General features: G+C 46.9%; 1 protein-coding gene across 9 annotated transcripts in view; it reads left to right on the top strand.

Annotated features, from left to right (window-relative positions):
- Nucleotides 1–18,474, top strand: part of RASSF7 (Ras association domain family member 7) — a 141,085-nt gene that overhangs the window by 63,573 nt on the left and 59,038 nt on the right. The window lies entirely within an intron of this gene.

Below are 18,474 nucleotides of genomic sequence, written 5' to 3'. Positions count from 1 at the left end.
AATCCTTGTGGGGGTGCTGCAGATGTCACCACAGAAGGCTATACCCACTTACTTTCCTTGTACAGGGAAAACGGGAGCTGGATTGAAATTATGTGTGTGTGTGCGCTGAAAGCCATGTTGGAAGAGGAAGGGGGTTATAAGGTTCTCTCTACAGCCCACTTGCCTGGGTTATGCAGCCGTGTACTTAAACGCTGACTGAAAAGACCTAACTCCCCACAGGGCAGGGGTGTGCAGGGCATTTTGAAAGACAGGGTGGGAGGCCTCTGATTTCACTTATTTGAAGACCCTGTGCCTGTTGGAATTCCAGGAATCTTCACCGTGCTTTGCTGTGCTGCTCTTTCTGTCACAGATATCATGGACTCCTGGGATGTCTTTAAAATAATCCTTATCTTATCTCCAAGCATGATGTCTTGTTGACCTTTCAGCTGTGTTTTTATTTAAAGTGTAGGTTTTACTAAAATCTTTTCCTCCCTTATTAACAAATTTATGTGAAACTATCTCTCCTGACTAATTGGATGCCTTGAGCTCATGCTTAATGTGGCAGGGAATTCAGGCTTCCTTGCCAGCTGTAAATATACTTTGGTCCTGCGCTGTGCTTCCCTTAAAGGCCTCTGTGTTAATCTGTCTTGGGCTGCAATCTGTGATTCCTTAACCAGAGAGTGATTGGCAGTTTGAACTATAATGCCTCTTGTGCATGGGAGAGAGGAGTGAGTGATCAGACTGGACACGCAGTGTACATGTATGAGCAGACTGCAGATTTAAATTCAGTTCTCCAGGCAAATAGCAACTCACAGTTCCTCCTTACTCATAAGAAATGTGTTAGTTTCTAAATATCTGCAGATGGCTTGGGGGGAAAACAAAACTTACTGTATGAAAAATCTATTGGAGAACTTGCTTGCCGTGTTAATATCTTCTGGCAGTTGGAGTTGGCTACCTGGCACGATAGATCCAGCATAATATCTGATTGATCTGAGGATGCAGTGTCCAGTGCTCTGTTGGTTATTATATTGTTCTGCCTACTTTTGGTTTAGCTTAGCACAATGAAATTAAGAGTCTCAGATATGATGTGCAAAGATGTGAGATGACCAGAGGTCTGACTGAGGTGACTTTTTAGAGTTAAGTTCCCTTTTTCTGCTGTTCTTCATTTTTTTTTATTCTGCATTGTTCTGATTTTTTTTTTTCCCCATTGCTTCTGGGCTTGTCTATGCTAGGAACTTTTGCAACATTACGTATACTAGCATGGTTAGTGGAAATGCTTCCATACTATTGATGCAGTTGTATCAGTATAAAAGTACTTGTAGAAGGCTCACTCTCTTGTCCTGTTTCACAAAGCATAATAGGCTATAATGATGTAAAGCATCTGTTGGTAGAAGTGCGGGCACAGTAGAGACTGCACCTGTATCATTGGTTGGGCTTTTTTTGTTTTTGTTTTTTAATCAGCATATAACTTTGTAAACTTTGAAAAATCCATTTAAACTTGGCTATGTTGCTTCAACTTGCTGCTATAAATTGTGAAGGCAAACTAAAACAATACAGATGTGTCCACGTGCAAATTTGGATGAAGCCACCAGAAGCTTGTGTGTCTACAGGATCATCTTACAGGTAGAGCTTTTAAGAGTTTCTGCACAATGGTCGCTACTGCTCCCCTGAAACTTATGTGCAGATCGGCCCTGCAGGGACCTGTTGGCCCTGGTTCCAAAAGTCCTTCGGAGTAGTTAGTTCCACAGTGGGTGACTGTATCGGGCTGGCAGTATTTGCTTGAAACACCCCACCCTTTTAGCAGATACTGATTGTACTGGATTTTGCTGATTCACTGAGGTAGGTGGCTTGCTTCTCTGACTTGATAGGAGGGAGGTGGGTGTGGCTTTTTGAGGGAGAGGAAATAATGAACTCAAGATTCTTAAACAACTAGTGGCTTTTTAGTGTCTCCTCAAATTATATGTTCCCTACTACAAGGGCCTGGATTTCAGGAAGTTCTGACTCCCTTCCCTCCCCCTGAGAAAATTAGGTTCCTTTTCAGAACCTCAGATTAGGCACCCAAAATAGACTGTTGCTTCTTGAAAATCTTAACCTTAAGGCAGGGGTGCAGGGAATGTTTTTTGGGTCTGGAGCAACTTACCCATAGACAAATCAGTTGGGGCCACACAAGTGAGATGCAAAAACAACCCCTCCCCTGCCAAAAAACCCTCTGATGTGGTCCCTGAGTGTAGAGGGTTCCAGGACTATGGGATCTGGGTGGGAGGAGGGGTGCAGGAGGGGGTGAGGTCAGTGGTCTGGGAGGGAGGGGCAGGGTGGGAAGGAGAGGGCAGTAAGTGGGTGAGAGCTGGGAGTCGGTGGGAGGGAGGGGGTGCAGGAGCAGCTGAGGGGCACAGGGTCTGGGCGACGTGTGCAGCTGACCTGCTTATTCCCAGATGTGCATGTCTCTGTGCCCCCTCCCTCTATTCTGAGGCACTGCCGTCCAATTATCTGATTGGCCACAATTCTGGCCAATCAGAGCAGCAGTATGAAGCCTCTGGGTAGCACTACCAAGGCCACTGCTGTTACCCCCCAGCTGGGGAACAGCAGCGAGCGACAGTGGTGCTGTGCCAAGCTGCTTCCTATCCCCCCTGCCAAGCCTGCAGTCTCTCTGGCCAGCAGCTGTGCCTCTCTCTCTGGCCCTGGCTTGCTTGATCTAGCCCACAAGGCTTGGAGCTCTGCACCCCCAAGCCCACCGTGGGCCAGATGCTATGGAGGGGAGCCCCAAGTCATGGGCTCCAGATCCAAACAGGCCAGACCGTGGGCTGGGGGTTCTCCATCCCTGCCTCAAGGTGTGGGCTGAGCAGTCCTGAGCTAGACACTTCGGAGCAAACGAAGTTAGAGAACTCTAAAGCTAGGGTGAACCACACATTCCGTTTTGGCCGGCAGAGCCCCATATTTTGGGCACCAGGAAGGATTTATTTGAACAAAATAATTTATTTATAAGGATTATAATTCATTTATAAGTATGTATCTTAACAAAAGGGCTCATTGCCCTGTAATCAGGCTCCCAGCTGATTGGTGTAGGCAAAGCTGCTGGCTAGAGAGCACATGGAAAGAGCACCATGTGCTCTCCGGCCTAGGGGGGCCTGATGTAGGGGTATGTTGAGGTCCAGGGATGCAGTTACTGCCTGGTTTCCAGCTCCCCACAGCTCGGAAGCTGCACCACCGTGGCTATCACCCAGCTCTCCATGGCTTGGGGGAACCGGAAGGAGCACCAGCGTAGCTGCTGCCTCCTTCCCAGCTCCCTGCAGCTTAGGGAAGCCGGTAGCCATACCTGGGCAGCTGCCTCCTGGCTCCCTGTGGCTTAGAGGAGCTAGGACCCTCGCCAATGGGTCTGTAGTCCTGCTCTTGGCTCCCCAGTGGTGTGGGAAGAGGCTGAGAGCCTCACCCTGCAGGGCTGCAGCCCCGTTCCTGACTCCCTGTGGCTTGGGGAAGCTGGGAGCCACACTGGTGGGTTTGCAGCCCTGCTGCCGGCTCCCTGTGGTGTGGGGAGAAGCCAGGAGTTCCTCACCCAGCAGGGCTGCAGCCCTCTGTTCCCGGTGCCTAGAGGCCTGGGACAGCAGGGGAGGTTCCTAGTGCCTGGTAACGAGGGTCATCCAGTGAAATCCCCTCTTCCACAGGGCAACCACCCCTGCAACTGGGGAGCTCCTCTGTGGGGCAGCAGCCTTGGGGCATGGGGCAGCCAGGGAGCTGCCCTTGCTTGGCTGCTGCAGCTGGGGAGCCACCCCCACATTCCCAGGGTGTCCCATGTTTGGCCTATGGAAATATGGTCATCCTATCTGAAGCTGAATTTTGTGTTAAAGTAGTTGACACCTAAAGTCAAATTCTCAAGAAAGTGGTGGTGGGGGTAAGCATTTGACCCTAGGCAGTGTGAAGACTTTGCTTTAGAACAGGTTGGGAAAGGCACCTGCTGATGGTGATGTAGTAGCCTCTCATATAACTTAGTGGTAGCGTGGCTAGGTTGTGAAACAGCCCACTGTCTAGTATCTGGCTCTGTACGTGGCTTCAGCCTGCTACTATACCTCAGTCGTATGGCCATGGTGTAAGAGTTCCAGCCTGGTGACATGCTTGCGACACTGAATTGGGCACAGCCTGTGGATAGAGGAGAGGTTTAGCTGAGTTTCCTTGAAGTAACAGTTGACTAGATCTGGTTAGGGGGGATTATAGGTACCAGGTGTAGCACATGGGGAACATATGTTTGCTGAATCTTGTCTTCCTGCAGGCCGCTGTGTGTTACGTGCTGGGAGCGTGTGTCTATTTTATAATGTTCATTCTGATTTTATTGTTAGACCACAGAGCAATTGGAGAGGGGAGCGTGTTGGGGACAGTAATCTTAAAGATCCATTGTCTTCATTCAGTATGTCACAGCTAGCTTAACTAAAAGTTGCAGGAGAACCTTAGGTCAGGGTCACCTGTGCAAGGTGGTGGGTGGTGGTGGTTAGGCAATGCCTGTAGTAGATTCCTGCTAGATCAAGTACAATAGAGCAACTTCTTTGAATGGTTCTTAAAGCAATAGATAGGCAGAAATATGCTCTGTCTTGGGGCGGGGGGTGGGGGGAAAAGCAGTCAAGTAGCACTTTAAAGACTTACAGAATAATTTATTTGATGGTGAGCTTTCGTGGGACAGACCCACTTGTTCAGATCATAGCCTTACCAGAACAGACTCAATATTTAAGGCACAGCGAACCAAAAATAGGTTGACAAATCAGAAAAATTATCAAGGTAAGCAAATCAGAGGGCAGAGGGACAGAAGTGGGGGGGAGTCAAGAATTAGATAAAGCAAAATATGTAAAAGAGCCCCTATAATGAGCTAGAAAATTGTCATCCTGGTTCAAACCACATGTTAATATGTCGAATTTGCATATAAAAGAGTTCACCAGCCTCTCTTTCCAAATGGCTGTGAAAATTCCTTTTCAGTAAAATACATACTTTCAGGTCACTAACAGAATGGTCCACTCCATTAAAGAGCAGGCTGACAGGTTTGTGAATCAGGAGTGTTTTTATGTCTGTTTTATGCCCGTTAATTCTTTGTCTAAGAGAGTTTGAAGTCTGTCCAATATACAAAGCATGTGGGCATTGTTGGCACATGATGGCATATATGATGTTAGCTGAGGAACATGAGAATGTGCCCGTGATTCTGTGAATAACCTGGTTAGGTCTAGTGATGGTATCTCCAGAATAGATATGTGGACAAGGCTGGCAATGGGCCTTGTTGCAAGGAAAAGTTCCAGGACTGGTATTCCTGTGGTATAGACTGAGCCTGTTGGTGAGAATCCTCATAAGGTTGGGAAGTTGTCCGTAGGAGAGAACAGGCCTGTCACCTAGGGCCTTCTTGGCATCCTGATTAAGGATAGGTTGTAGGTCTTTAATAATGTGTTGCAGTGGTTTGAGTTGGGGGCTGTAGGTAATGACCAGTGGTGTTCTGTTGTTGGCAGTTACTGACAGAGACCGAAAACTACAAGATCTCTGCTAAATATTTATTAACCTGATTTACCAACCAGAAGAAATAATAAATAAAAAAAAAAAAAAAGTTGACAGGGCCAGATGAATACCCAGAGACCAGCTGCTCCAAGATGGGCCTAAAAAAGCCAATAACATTATATATGCCAACAGTGCCCACATGCTTTGTGTATTGGACAGACTTCAAACTCTGTTAGACAAACATGTGGTTTGAACGGGGATGACAATTTTCTAGCTCATTATAGGGGCTCTTTCACATACTTTGCTTTATCTAATTCTTGACTCTCCCCCCCTCACCCCGCCCCTCTGCTCTCTGATTTGCTTACCTTGATGATGATTTTTCTGATTTGTCAACCTTGATTACTATTTTTGGTTCTCTGTGCCTTAAATATTGAGCCTGTTCTGGTATGGCTGTGGTCTGAAGAAGAGTGTCTATCCCACGAAAGTCTCATAACCTAATAAATTATTTTATTAGTCTTGTAAAGTGCTACTGGACTGCTTTTTTGTTTACATAGTATGTAGACTACTATTGGGTTGAGTGGAAATTGTTAAGGTGTCATCAAGAGCTGTATCCACTGAAAGAAGTCTTTTGGCACCTTGTACACTAACAGATATTTTGGAGCATAAGTTTTCATGGGCAAAGACCTGCTTCGTCTCATGCATCTGACAAACCAGGTCTTTGCCCACAAAAGCTTATGCTCCAAAATATCTGTCACTCTATAAGGTGCCACAGGACTTCTTGTCGTTCTTGAAGATACAGACTAACATGGCTACCTCTCTGATAGCCACTGAAAGAGTCTGTTCTCCAAAATTCCTAATCTCAGTCTAGATGCTGGGCTGGTAAATAGTCTTCCCAAGTCCTGGCCTTGCAGTGTAGGCTCTGTTTTACCAATCTTGCCTTCTTCCTGAGGTAAGTCGATGTTCTTTGCTGTACAGGCGCTGAAGGAGTTAGATACTCAGGCTTGGCTTACGTTAGGGAAAAAAGTTGATCCCAGATATGCTGATGGCATAGCTAAAATCGAGTAACTAGAATCGATGTACCAGGATCGACTTTGTTCCCTAGTGAAGATCAGGGCTCTTCGGGCTTGCACGGATGTCCCTTTAGGGTCGACAGCCAAGCCCAGAGAGAGTGATTTTTGACATGTTTTCACAGATGAAAAAAAATCAAATGCCAGGTAAGTATAGACATACCTTCAGTGGGCCTTCTCAAGCAACCTTTGAAATTAATGGCAGTGTTTCATTGATTGAGCCCTTTGGAAATTCTGGTTTTGAGTTTAAGGGTAGGGAAGGTAAAACTCAATTTTTCAGGCTGTTAGAAAGGGGAGAATTGTCTTTACCTATTGAAATGAAATACTAGTGTGGAATCTCCTTCAGCCATAAGACTTCTGCATTGTAGTGTGCTCTGTTGGCTGCTTCCTGAACCTATCCACATTCTGCTACAACACTGTAGCTGGAGGAGAAAAGTGTGTAAGTGTACTTTGTCTGGGTGGAACCTGTGGGAGGGAGAACCAGCCATTTCTGCCTCCAGCTTGTACTTCTGGTTGCCCAGAATCAATATGTCCAGGAAGGTATTCTAAGAACTCTCCCAGTGTTCTCATTTTGTCTGATTACTGCGATAGGTTTCTAAACAGTACCCCCTGTTCTTGCTATGGATAGGAATTGTGAAATACCACACTCACACACACGCAACTGTTTTAGTGTGTTTGATACCTGGCAACTGTCTAAGCTGACATCTGGTCTTGCGCCACAAGCATTTCAATGGCTCGGTGCCAACTTGTCAGCTGAGATCCTGACCCTGAGTACTTAACATGTAATACCTACACACAGAGTAGGACTGGTTTGTCCCGTTCTGAAGAAGTAAGCATGTATATAGCTCAACTAGCAGTCAGATATGTTAGTCTTCCAGCTCTAAGTCTGAGGATTCTCTGTTTTAGCAAGACCAAGTCCAGGGTTACAAATGCAACATTAAAAATCACATGTGCAGGTAAATTAGTGAAGCTGCACACAGTCTTTGTTGCTTCCATTAAACTTCAAAACACCACATCTCTGTGAGCCTGTGATTTGTATTTCAGGGATAGAAGGCTCTTTCTTTTGTACTGCAGCCCCTTTCTGAACAGTTTATTTTTACAGGGCTGCTAACTGAAACTCAAATGCTATTGTGGAGGGTGAGATAGCACCATGAGTTTTTGTGAAAGATAAGGGATTGAATTGCCTCACTGCTGATGTGGTGTAGTTTAGCTGTTTAAAAAGCCCATTATATAGGTGTGTGTTCTGGTTAGGATTTATGCCACCTTTAGCTAATTAATCACATGCAAGATACTCTGAAAGCAGAGACTTCAAAAGTACATAAGTGTCTTTTTATCAAAGGCTTCAACCTGGATTAATCCTAGGTCTCTTGTTTGCTTGATTGTGTGTGTGGCAGAGGGGTAATTGCAAATCTTGGCAAACAGTCATTTTAAAGGTCTGCTTAATCTAGAAAAGTGTAAATAAATATTCATGAAGTTGTGTGCCTGCATATTTATTGATGAATTCAACAGTTTCACATGAGAGAGACAAATAGCAGCTATTCAATACCTGGCTGTGTTCTAAAGATGTTAGATTAAGAATTGTTATGGAAATTTAAAAAAAAAATGTAGATCGCACCAATTCTTGGGTAAAATACTCATGTCTCTGCTGCTGCTTTCAATCCAGTTAATATTTTATATGATGGTAGATTTCTGCTCGTTTCGGTGACTTGTGTTATCTCTGCTTATTGGGGGGGAGGGAGGAAGAACAAGGAAATTAATTACTTAAACCTTTTTTCCTTCTTTTTCCCCTTTAATGTAGCTTTTAGTCATTCTTCCTGTTCTTGCCAGGTGTGAGAGATTTCTTTGGGGCCTTACGCCATCCAGGAGAGTTGCTCCTTTGGTGGCGAGAGACATAGGTAGCCGAACAGCTGATTGAGCCCCTCTTGGCTTCCTGTAATGTAAGCATGGAGAATGGATAGTGTGCTACACTCATAAGAATAACTGTGCTGGGTCAGATCAATGGTCCATCTAACCCTGTGATGGGCAACCTGCAACCCATTTGTGGCTCTGTGTGAGGCCTAAGGGGCGTTTTGTTTACTGCTACCCAGGCACGGGGTTTCCAGATGCTGCTGGTTTCCTGCACAGATTTTTTTCTTATCAGTATTACTAAAGCAACACACACAGTAAAGCGAGGGCACACCAAGTGAGGTACAAGCCGATTGCACCTAGAGGAAGCATACTGCTGTTACAGTCAAAGTGCTGTTATGGTTCAGTCGCCTCACCCTGCAAATTGGGTGGGTTGTTTTTCTTCTCACTTCTGTGGTCCCCGACTGATTTGTCTACACGTCAGAGGCCCCTGACTGAAGAAAGGCTCCACACATGTGCGCTAGACCTTCTCTCTTCATTAACTGTCAGGGTGGTTAAACGCCAGAGCAAATTAACTAGGGAGGTCGTGGAATCTCCATCACTGCAGGTATTTAAGAGCAGGTTAGACACATCTGTCAGGGATGCTCCAGATGGTACTTGATCATGCTGTGAGGTCCTTGGGCTCTGTGATCTCTCAAGGTCCCTTCCAGTTCTAGTGTTCTGTGGCTCTATGATTCTGTGAGGTGGTAGAAGCTTTTCTTGTGGGGAGCTGTTCTCTTGGCGGGGACTGGTCCCTATGGAACAATGACAAGCAGGTCCATCCTACCGGTGCTACAGCCCTGTGCAGCCCAGCGCCAGCAGGAGGAGCTACAGGGGCAGACTCTGTGGAGGGCTTCCCAACAAACTTAGCAGCCATGAAGCAGGACAGGGAGGGAGGCTCACCTGCAGCTTCAGGGTAGCAGGTGGAAGTGCCCTTCAACAAGCCCTGTTGGGCAGCCAGTAGCAAGTCCAAGAGCACTGGATCCCATTCCCTCCCAAGGGGAGCAGTCACCTAGCAACAAGCATCTAAAATTGCTGCTCACTTCTGCTCTATATTTAGACCCCAAAGCTCCTGTTTGCAGTGAGGAATGACTTGCCCCGTGTTGTTTTCTGTGAATATGATTGTATGTATCACACAGTTCCTGCTTTGTGAGCTCCTGGGTGTTCTGTCTCCATAGCAAGTGCCAGGAGAGATGTGAGGAAAAGCACATTTTGGGGAATATTTCTAGAAAAATTGGACTTTTAAAAACCCTTCTAATACTTAGTGTGTATTCTAGTTCAGAAGCCCTGCTGGTAATAGCATCATCAGATGGGGTATATGTATGTGCATATGCTGGTGCATAGCAGATAAGTGCACATTTCCCCTGGAATTGACACCTAGGTAATACTCACCAAAGTGTTTAACTGGGGAGGGGGAAGTTGTTCTAGTCTTCAGGAAACCAGTGCAGAAGTTAGTTGGCCAAGTTCAGGGTCTGACTTATGCCATAGTATAGTACCTCATTCCTTTTCATGGCTTCCAGTTGCCTGGTTGTGTTGCTAACTTTGCTCCGTTCTGGGGGAATGGGATTGTCATGGTGTGGAGCTGATCATAATGATCACAGCAGTAGTTACAGGTCTGCCAGCTGTGCCCTTGTTGATCTTGAGCTTTATGCCTCATTTCACAATTGCCACTTTTGTGATCTGTTCTCCCCACAAGAAAAGCTTCAGTTAATGCAGGTGATAGGCTTCCTTCTCTTCCCGCCTTTTGAGGCTGACATGCATATGTACGTGAGCATGTGCGTTGTGTTCACAGACAAGCTCTCACTCGCTGTAAATGTAGTTGAGCAGCTTTTTAAGTTATGCAGCATTAAGCAGTGCGGGGCGGGGGGGCGGGGAGAGAAGAAATAAAGAAAAAAAACTTAGGTCATTGGCTTTCAAAATTGTAGTGTAATGAACTGGAGCAGCCCTAACATTGTCTAGCTCAGGAATGGACTGGCAGCTCACTTTGAGCTCAGGGGTTTTACCACTTGTGCACAACATGAAGAAGATTGCTGCCACCTTCTTCTGTAACACAGTGCCTACAGTGATGGCTGTTTGGATCAAGATATACAGAAGCAATCTGCAGGCCTGATCGCATATGGAGGAGGCAAGTGGGCAGCTGCCCTGAGGCCCAGCGATTTAAAGAGGCTTGGGGCTCCTGGCTGTCACCACTGCTACAGCAGAAATATCAGTGGCCAGAGCCCCAGGCCCTTTAATTCATCCCTAGAGTCCTGGATGGCACGTGCTGAGTGGTGTTCAAGAGCTGGCTGAGGGAGCCTAGTGCCCCACCTCTTCAGGGACCTGGAGCTGGCTCCCCTCCGCCTTGCTCAAGGCCCTGCAAAGTCTATTGGTTGCCCTGGCAATCTGCAGCACTTGGAAAAATGCATCTGTCCCCTGTTAGCCAGAGAGTAGCTGCTGGTCTTCCTACTGGTAGATATGAAAGGTAGAGAGGGTCTCTAGTCTAGAGGTTGTGTTCATGAGCAAAGTGGTGGTGAAAATCCCACATGCTCTGCACCCTTACTGGCAGAGGGAGAATGCCAGGCCCTTTTCAGGGGGCATAGACTGGTGTGAATATGGGTGACCGGTGGAAAACCAGTATTTCCTTGTACACAATTGTCTGTATCCAGCTGTTGTCTCTTGTATTTACTTTGTACAGCATATAACACAATGGGGCCTGTTCCAGCACTAGGATTCCTCAGCACTTAGAAAGTAGAGCTGCAGTCGCCTGCTTTTGACTGCAGTTTTCCCAATAGTAGTGCAGATTGAAACTCCCTTATCCGGCACACTCTTGTCTGGCAACATCCCCTGTCTGATAGGACAATGGATGCTGCTGGATCAGAGAGCAGCCAGGGGAATGGGCAGCCCTGTGTCGGGAAGCCAGCTGGGGTGCAAATGCTGGCAGCCCCAGCCACAAGGACCCTGGCCAGGGGCAGGGGAACCCTGACAGCCCCAGCTGGCTTCCTGCTGCATGGCTTGGAGCCCTCCTGGCAGCTCCAGCTGGGGGGGACCCCTCCCTCATAGGGAGAGTCCCTCAGCCCTGGTGGGGTGGGGGCTCTGCAGGAGTGGGACCCTCTCTACCTCCAGGCAGCCGGCCTGATCTCACCTCCTCTGGCAAATCCCCTTGTCTGGGACCTCTTGAAAGAAGGAGGTACAACCTGTAGTAAACTGATTTGATATCAAGTTTCACTGTTGTCTACAAGATTCTGAACAGCAGCATTGAAACTGGACAGAGACTTGTTAATTTCACATGGCTTCTTGGCAAAAACTGTGCAGTGCACTAGAGGTGGTGGCTGTCTGCAGACTCAGGAAGACAGTGCTCCATAACCTCCAGCCAAGAACCATGTGAAGTCTATCTTTGGGATTAAAATGTTTAGAAACTTGGTGCTTGTCAATAAAGTGAGGTGATACATTCTAAGGAGGAGTGTGATTTCTAAAGCACCTGCTGGGTTGCGCATTAATTAGTTCATGTAGGCCCAAAGGTGCACACTAAACATTCCCTTGTGCTTTAACATAGTACTGTTTCAAATGGCACTTTGTTGAAGTGCCAAAGCAGGGCTAACATTCTGATGATGATATAAACCCCTCACAGCATATGTCACCTTCCCATTTAGCCAGAGCAAGTGGATTTTTTCAAGCCACGTCTGTCTAGATGCTTTATCGCTGCAGTATCCCATACGTGGGTAGGTAGCTTCCCTGGGCTGCACCTCCTTATTAAAGAATAACCATGGACCACACTAAATCATCCTTGGCCCATTTGTCCTCGCATAATGTCTGAAATGACTTTCTCTATTTTTATACTAGAGCAGTTGCAGTACCCCAGCTTTCTGACCTAGAATAAAACAATAATTGAAATAACTTTTTTTCCAGTCAGTTTCTATTGGGATGGCCCTGGCAACTGCAGCTATGAGATGTACAAATACAAGGAAGACAGGCCTCCCTAGTCAATCAGTAAAGCAACAGTGCGGCTATTCTGCTGTAAGTAACAGAGAGGTAGCCATGCTACTCTATATACTATCAAAACAAAAAAGCAGTCAAGTTAGTACTTTAAAACTAACAAAATAATTTATGTGGTGAGCTTTCGTGGGACAGACCCACTTCTTCAGACCATAGCCATGCCAGAACAGTCTCAATGTTTAAGGCACAGAGAATCAAAAATAGTAATCAAGGTTGACAAATCAGAAAAAAAATTACCAAGGTGAGCAGATCAGAGAGTAGAGGGGCGGGTGGGGGAGTCAATAGGGACTCTCTTGCATACTTGGCTTAATCTAATTCTTGACACACACCCCGCCCCTCTACTCTCTGATTTGCTCACCTTGATCATTTTTTTTTTTCTGATTTGTCAACCTTGATTACTATTTTTGGTTCTCTGTCCCTTAAATATTGAGTATGTTCAGTTATGGCTATGGTCTGAAGAAGTGGGTCTGTCCCATGAAAGCTCATCACCTAATAAATTATTTTGTTAGTCTTTTTAAAGTGCTACTATACTGTCTTTTGTTTTGATATTCTGCTATAAGTCACGGAAGTTACCAACTTAGAAATAATAAAGCTAGCAGAGATGTGGATTCTTAATTTGTATGTTGCACCTAATTTAGCTTCAATGAATAGAGTACTTTGCATTTTAATAGACTAGAGGTGGCTCTGGGTGCCAGTAAGGAAATTCTTAGGTTAGTGCTGGAGAGGTGGTGGTCAGGGTTGTGTGAAACCATGGTGGACTATGCTCTGTCTTCTCCGGAAGATCTGCATCAGCAATGAGCTTCTACTTTCTCCCCAGAAGTGACCCATTTTAGCACCAGATGCATTATTTCCTGGCCTGGTGAGACATTCAGGTGCCTCAGATGTTGATAGTTTTAAATACTGACCTCAAAGTGTGTTTATGATGAAGCTCTTAAATTGTGCTGCTTGCACTGAATTAGTCTTGGAACTCTGCCAATGCCATGTTTGCATTGTGGATGATGCTTTGTTTGCTGATTTGGGGGTAGGGGAGGCTGCTTATTTTTTAAACAAGGCCATTGAGAACTATTTCAGGGTGGTAACAGGAAGGAAAGTATCCAGATTTCTGCTGTAAAGAAAAGTCTTACGCACTGTATTACAGTAACGCCCATAAGTATGTCACTACAGCAATTAAACACCTGTGCGTGGCCTAAGTCAGCTGATTTGGGCTCCCTGGGCTTGGGATACAGGGGTGTGTAGAAGCTTGGTCTGCAACCTGAGCTCTGGTTGCTGCTGGAGAGGAGGGAACCTGACTCAGAGCTCCAGCCTGAGCCCGAACATCTACACTGCAATTTTTAGACCTGCAAGCCCAGTGACTGGGGCCAGCCAGCTGTGAGCCTTTTATTCCAGTATAGACAGACCCTTGGACCAGTGGGTTTTCAAGCATTTTTCATTTGCAGACCCCAAAAAATGTCAAATGTCAGTGCAGGTCTCTTTGGACATTTTAAACCTAGTCTGGGGAATCCCATGGGTCTCTGGACCTCAGATTGAAAAGCTCTGCTGAAGAAGCTCCAGCTGAGATCAAGCTCCCTTGTGCTAGGTGCTGTACAGAAATGCGTAGTGAGATAGATGCTGCCCCAAAAGTTAGCCTAAATAGGCAGACGCAAGAGGTATGCTCACCATTTTGCAAGTGAGGAGCTGTGGTGCAGAGTGCCTGACTGATATGCCTAGAGCAAGTCTGGCAGAGCTGAAAACTGAGCTGTTTTTCTGAGTCCCAGCTAATGCCTTAAGCATAGAACTCTCCTTTCTCCGTGAGCATCCTGACTCATTAGTTTGCCAGCTAGACTGGCTTGGGCCTCTTTTTTGCCCAATCCTGTCTCTAGGAATGTGACTGGATCTCTGAAAGAATGCGGGGACCCCCCCATTGAAAATTCTGCGATCCTCACGCTGCTGTTGTACAGGCAAATTCCCAGTGAAGTAAACCAAAGTTTGCTTGACTGAGGAGCTCAGGATCTGACCCTTTGCTCCTTGAAGGGACAGATGAAACGACCTCACTCTACTACCCCTTCAGTCTCACAGGAGGCTGGGAGATTATTCTCATGGGTGTGTTGCAGCTCTGGTATTTTATTTTATTCCTCCCCTTTTTGCCTCTTTTAATACTTCAGGCAGTGATCTAACTTCAACAGCCTTTTTTGGTCAGGTGTTTAAATTGCTGGACAATGGAAATGTCACACAATTTGGCCTTCGTGTGGCAGTGGAGGTCTTGCAAAGCCTCCCAGAAGCTAAAGAGAAGAATAAACACAAATATAAAGACATTCAGATTGTTACAGAAATGCAAATGACAGGCAGTCCTGTGGCACCTTAAAGACTAACAAATTTGTAAAGCAATGTGTGGGTAAGACTCACTTTTTCAGATCTGGAGTAGATACATCTGAAGAATGTCTCTTACCCACAACACTTATTAACTGATTTAGGCTGCTTGTTCGTTTGTTTGGTTTTTTTTTGGTGATGCTACAGACTAACACTTCAGAGACTATCCCCCTCTCCCCATATGTAAGTTGATTGCTATCCGAGATGACGTGGTTTGGGACAGATTGACAAAGCTCTTCCTTTGTAGCCAGAATGAGGCTCCATTGTCCCGCACACCACTGAAGGTGTTTCCTAGCTTGCAATGGAGGGGGACAGATTCTGTGAAGTCCCCTAGTACTTGCTAATATCAGTCTAGTAAATGAAGGTGAAGACAGTACTTAGATACTGGTGATTGGAGGCCATACCAAACCCTGAAGAGAACGGTTTTAGGAAACTGCTGCCAGGGTATGTGGGGAAAATGGGGAAAAAGGAAACAACATTCAGCCCCTCATTTTTAACTCCTTTGGCATCTGGGTGCTTGCGTTGTTTAATGCTTGGATCTTGTTGCTAGAAATAACTAACCTGGGGAATCTTGTATAGAGGGTCTGTAAGGATAATGGGGTCATGTGCTGGAATAATAGAGGGGAGGGAAGAAGCCTCTGTGTTTGCTTTCTGAATGGCTGGAAGCAATGACCTACCTCTGGCAAATGATCCCAGGCACTGCTGTCTCTTGCTTTTTTTTTTATGCAATGAGCCATATGGGCTCAGGGGAGCCCAAGTAGACCTGTTTAATAGCTGCTGGCACCATGTGACTGGGCTCCATGTATGTGCTGCTAGGCAGGGTTCTGCTGCTTTCTGGAGCATAGCAGACTGAGAGGGACACGAGAGGGCTTGTAAGCAGAAGGGTGCACCTGCATTCCCAACCAGTGTGTGACTTCTTTTATCCACTTGCTGCCTTTTGGGGGTTAACTGGTGCCTCACCAGGGATTATTCCCCATGACCTATGCCTCAGAATGTGACTGTAGATGCAGGCTGAGCACAGTGCAGTACCAGATAGGATCTTAGGCGAGTTTGTCTCTGTAGTACACTGCTTGTATACTGAAGTAGCTCCAAGCACGGGACTGTGCCTCCTCAGCCTGTGCAGCAATGGTGTCCCCTGCTTCTACACTAGACAGCTGCAGCTGGCTGGTCTGGCAGAAGGATGGCTGCTGGAGGGGTGAGCTGGTGGCAGTGGGGCTGAGGGTGGAATAGTCCTTAAACAGTCAGTCAGTTTACACTGGGTGCTCCCCTGATCATCCCTGTCTCTGGGAGCACTCTCAGGCCTGTTGCACGTGGCAACCAGCCTGTCTCTGTTCACATCTGAAGGTGCCTGCGTTCACACGCTGAGTTGAGAGCAAGGCTGGCTGAAGGAGGAGCTGTGTTCCTGATGGCCCAGGGTGTTCGCGTTTAGAGCAGCAGTATTTGACCTGCTCAGCCTGTGGGCGAATCACTATTTCAAGGTCAAAGTGACACGATTAATACTTGTAACTGTTTTCCTGACCTCTGCCTGAGCTGGTCCTGCTCTCTCTGGAGCTTCCACAGCCCAGGGGGAAAGCTGGCCTGGGAGCAGCCTGAAGAACTAGCTGCCCTTCTCTCCTCTGCCTGGCGGAAGGGAGAGCTGCTGCAGAGTTCTCCCAGCTCACACCAGGTCTTCAGGGCAGGTAGGGGGGTCTGCGGGTGTCTGTTTCTTCTCATAATCTTGGGGCTGACTCAGCTGCTGCAGTCGAAAAGAGCAGAACTTGGCACCAGGAGCCAGCGCCCCGTTTCAATCCACAGTCAGACGTAAATTTTCTAAAAACAGTTGCCCACAAGGGCTGAAGATGGGACATTGCTTGGGGCAGAGACAGCCTTGCTCTGTGTCCTGTGCAGCACCCTTGAATTACAGTGTGTCTTGTGGCTCTGCCTCCTGATATTTTGACCTCCAACTTGTGGTAGTTTAGTTTCTTGCATTTACTAGTAATCGGTCTCACTGCCTGTGCACTGGCTGAATGGGGAGGGGTCTGTGGATGTGATTTAAAAAAAACAACTTCCTGATGTGCCATTGCAAGCAGCTGATTGCAGAGCTCTGACTCATTGCCTGCTAGTGTAGGTACATAGCAGTGGCATGTGGCTCCTCTTGTGTTCGGATCTGTCTGCACTTGGCTTTGGTTCGTATTTGTCATTTTGCTGCCATTTGCGTATATGGCGCGTCTAGTAGCATCTGGTCCTTATTGCAGATGAAATCTCAATCCTCTGCATGCCTCTAGCTGGAACCCGGGCTTCCTTTGTCAAACCCAGTACCCTGCACCTTCAGCCCATTAGTATGTTAAGATATGTCCTTTGTGTGTGCTCTCATCACCTACTAACGGAGGGTGAATTGCAAATCTCTGCTGAAATCTTCTGGAGTAATGCTATGGTCCCTCCACTGCCTGGTTTGTACTGTGTATATGTCTGTGCTAGGATGTTGTTACATAAAGTGTCCCAGGGTTGCTACCACCAGCTCAGCCACACCACCAGATATCCAGCCACCATCCGGATATTCATGGGGGTGGGGCAGAGAGAAACCCACTGTGTGTTTATGAGCTGAGAGGAGGTGAAAGTTACCTTTAGTCAAAGCCTGTGGACCCCATCAATGCAACAAGATGATCCCAGCTAGGAAACTTGCCTAGAGTTTACTACTGAAGGGTCCTTTGTGTTCACAGATGGACCCATTGTGGGGGGCAGTGCTGGGTCTCACAGAAATACTTCCAGCCTGAGTAGCTATAACCTGGGAAGAGCAGTGTGGTGATTGGGGGGTGTCGGCCTGGGTACTCCTGGCTGGCCTTTTCCATAAAATGAAGACTCTACAGTGGGGAATTTTCCATCAGTGTATTTGCACTAGGGATGTTAGGGTTTAACTGGTTAACTGATAAGACTCAGCCTAACTGTCGGGGCTCCAGCATGCAGGCATGAGGTTGCCCAGCCCTATGGGATGATTGCAGCAGGAGGGGTGCATCAGCCAGGGTTGGAGTAGAATCATAGAATCGTAGAAGAGTAGGACTGGAAGGGACCTCGAGCGGCCATCGAGTCCAGCCCCCTGCCCTCATGGCAAGACCAAGCACTTTCTAGACCATCCCTGAAAGCCATCTGTCTAACCTCTTAAAGATCTCCAGTGATGGAGATTCTACCACCTCCCTTGGCAATTCGTTCCAGTGTTTGATCACCCTGACAGTTAGGAACTTTTTCCTAATGTCCAGCCTGAACCTCCCCTGCTGCAATTTAAGTCCATTGCCTCTTGTTCTATCCTCAGAGGCAAGGAAGAACAAGTTCCCTCCCTCTGCCTTATGACACCCTTTAGATACCTGAAGACTGCTATCATGTCCCCCCTCAATCTTCTCTTTTCCAAACTAAACAAGCCCAATTCTTGCAGCCTTTCTTCATAGGTCATGTTCTCTAGACCTTTGATCATTCTCGTTGCTCTCCTCTGGACCCTCTCCAATTTCTCCAGAGGAGAGCAACGAGAATGATCAAAGGTCTAGAGAACATGTCTAGAGTAGCTCATGTCTATGGTGGCCTTGGAGAGGGGGGCAGCTGGGTAGGTGGGAGGAGCAGCTGGGGAAACCTCAAACAGCAGCTGCTCTGACTGGGCCAGAGCACCCCTGCCCATGGTGCTCTTGGGCCAGGCCACAGTGGTTGGGGGCTGCTCTGGCCAAGCTGGCCTGGAGTAGCCTTCCCAGCTGTTCCCACTCATTCAATTACTTAACCCTAGTGGTTAACCAGTTGACTAGAT

The sequence above is a fragment of the Carettochelys insculpta genome, chromosome 6, assembly GCF_033958435.1.
Source record: "Carettochelys insculpta isolate YL-2023 chromosome 6, ASM3395843v1, whole genome shotgun sequence".
Taxonomy (NCBI): Eukaryota; Metazoa; Chordata; order Testudines; family Carettochelyidae; genus Carettochelys; species Carettochelys insculpta.
The sequence above is the reverse complement of the archived record's forward strand: the minus strand, read 5'-3'. Positions and strand labels throughout refer to the sequence as shown.